This window comes from Squalius cephalus (genome assembly GCF_949319135.1).
Source record: "Squalius cephalus genome assembly, chromosome: 2".
Lineage (NCBI taxonomy): Eukaryota > Metazoa > Chordata > Actinopteri > Cypriniformes > Leuciscidae > Squalius > Squalius cephalus.
In genome coordinates, this window is record NC_137123.1 from 11,613,050 (window position 1) to 11,615,746 (window position 2,697).

Below are 2,697 nucleotides of genomic sequence, written 5' to 3' on the forward strand. Positions count from 1 at the left end.
AATATTTATGTATGTTTTCATTTATGTTAAGATTTTAGATTGTGCACTTTGTTTCCTGTTATGTTCGTTTTTCATTTAATTATAGAAATATGTCATACAGGCACACAGAAACTCCCAGTGTTAAATGAACAGTAGCACTGTTTGCTAGTTTCAGACAGGACTGACACTGGTTATAATCAGGCTATCAGCTTGCGAATGTGAGGCACAATTTAACATGGACAAACATAGAACATAATACTCACCGTTTCACACCAAATAAACAAACCTATTTTAATAGCTCGATTAATCTGTTAATCACCCAAAAAAAAAATCAGATTTGGTTTGCAAATGTACATTGCTGAACTTAAGGCACGTGACAGTTTTACACATTTATACATAGTGAATGTCACACAGTTTGCTATAGTGATGGGGACGAGACCGCTTATGCTGAGTCCGAGTCAAGACCGAGTCTTTGAAGGGTCGAGTCCGAGTCGAGACCGAGTCCGTTGGTTTTCAAATTCAGTCGAGTCAGAGTCAAGACCGAGTCTTTGAAGGGTCGAGTCCGAGTCGAGACCGAGTCTTTGAAGGGTCGAGTCAGAGTCGAGACCGAGTCTTTGAAGGGTCGAGTCCGAGTCGAGACCGAGTCTGTTGGTTTTCAAATTCAGTCGAGTCAGAGTCAAGACCGAGTCTTTGAAGGGTCGAGTCCGAGTCGAGACCGAGTCTTTGAAGGGTCGAGTCCGAGTCGAGACCGAGTCCGTTGGTTTTCAAATTCAGTCGAGTCAGAGTCAAGACCGAGTCTTTGAAGGGTCGAGTCCGAGTCGAGACCGAGTCTTTGAAGGGTCGAGTCCGAGTCGAGACCGAGTCCGTTGGTTTTCAAATTCAGTCGAGTCAGAGTCAAGACCGAGTCTTTGAAGGGTCGAGTCCGAGTCGAGACCGAGTCTTTGAAGGGTCGAGTCCGAGTCAAGACCGAGTCTTTGAAGGGTCGAGTCCGAGTCGAGACCGAGTCTTTGAAGGGTCGAGTCCGAGTCAAGACCGAGTCTTTGAAGGGTCGAGTCCGAGTCGAGACCGAGTCCGTTGGTTTTCAAATTCAGTCGAGTCAGAGTCAAGACCGAGTCTTTGAAGGGTCGAGTCCGAGTCAAGACCGAGTCTTTGAAGGGTCGAGTCCGAGTCGAGACCGAGTCCGTTGGTTTTCAAATTCAGTCGAGTCCGAGTCAAGACCGAGTCTTTGAAGGGTCGAGTCCGAGTCGAGACCGAGTCTTTGAAGGGTCGAGTCCGAGTCGAGACCGAGTCCGTTGGTTTTCAAATTCAGTCGAGTCCGAGTCAAGACCGAGTCTTTGAAGGGTCGAGTCCGAGTCAAGACCGAGTCTTTGAAGGGTCGAGTCCGAGTCGAGACCGAGTCTTTGAAGGGTCGAGTCCGAGTCGAGACCGAGTCCGTTGGTTTTCAAATTCAGTCGAGTCCGAGTCAAGACCGAGTCTTTGAGGAAGCAAGTCCGAGTCGAGACCGAGTCTTTAGGAGTCGAGACCAAGACCATAAAAACATGTCAGTTTTCATATTCATGATTTAATATCTCCCCAGTTAATAATCAACAGTTAGGCCTACAGACTAAGCTAGATTGGGAATTGTTTAGAGGAGCAGTCTTAACGTCTTAATATGGACTATGCTTTTACTATCATTAAAAAAATCCCTACCACAGGCATCATCTTCTGCCTATTTTTCTAAACTGCTTCAACAGTGCTGCTCTGTCATCAACATGTTAAGCCCACCCTGACTTTTTTAATCATAGTTAGGACATGCAGAGCAAATTAAAATTTTTTAGTGGTATGTATTCTAGTGATGGGGACGAGACCGCCTATGCCGAGTCCGAGTCAAGACCGAGTCTTTGAATGAACAAGTCCGAGTCGAGTCCGAGAAAGCAGAAATCGGTCCGAGACCGGACTCGAGTACTACATCACTAGAAATGATTCTAATAAGGAATAGCCTAGTTGATTAAAAAATGAAAATTATGTCATCGTTTACTCCCTCATGTTGTTCAAAACCTGTATGACTTTATTTTTTCTTCTGTGAAACAATAGGCATTTTCTGAATGTTCAATCTGCATTTATATAATGTAATTTAACACTGGGGAAATCTTCTTAAACTGTGACATAAGATGAGACTGGACATCCGTAGGGTGGTTTGAGGTATACACTGTAAAACATTGTTAAGTTGTTAATGCAAATTGTTAAGCTACTGTTAAAGCAACATGCAGCATATCATCAATGTTTGTAGATCTTGTACATACTGTAAAAAAAGGAGAGCTGAATGGTAGAATAGGCTGTAAATTAACAGTACGCTACTGCCAAACACAGCTGTCAGTATTTTACCGTTATTATACAGCACAGTTGTTTTCAGTGTAGCTTTGCAGAAAAAAAGACTTGCTAGGAGTAGGGTTTTTGTGTAACATGTTTATGGAGAGAGTGTGATCTATTTCCAGGTTTTTACAATCAAAATACAACAGATGATCATCAATTCATACATCCAGCATGGCAATTTATAATTATCTGAACTCAGTCCAGCTATTCTCATTAAATCTGTATGTGAAAGATCTCAAAGAACAGAGTTAGACAAAGACTGCCATAAGAAGATCTGTGGCCAGTTGCATTAACTGCTCAGTCTTCCAAATTAGTCATCTGTACACACAGCAAAAACCCCACACTGTTAGAAAAATCTGTAGAAAT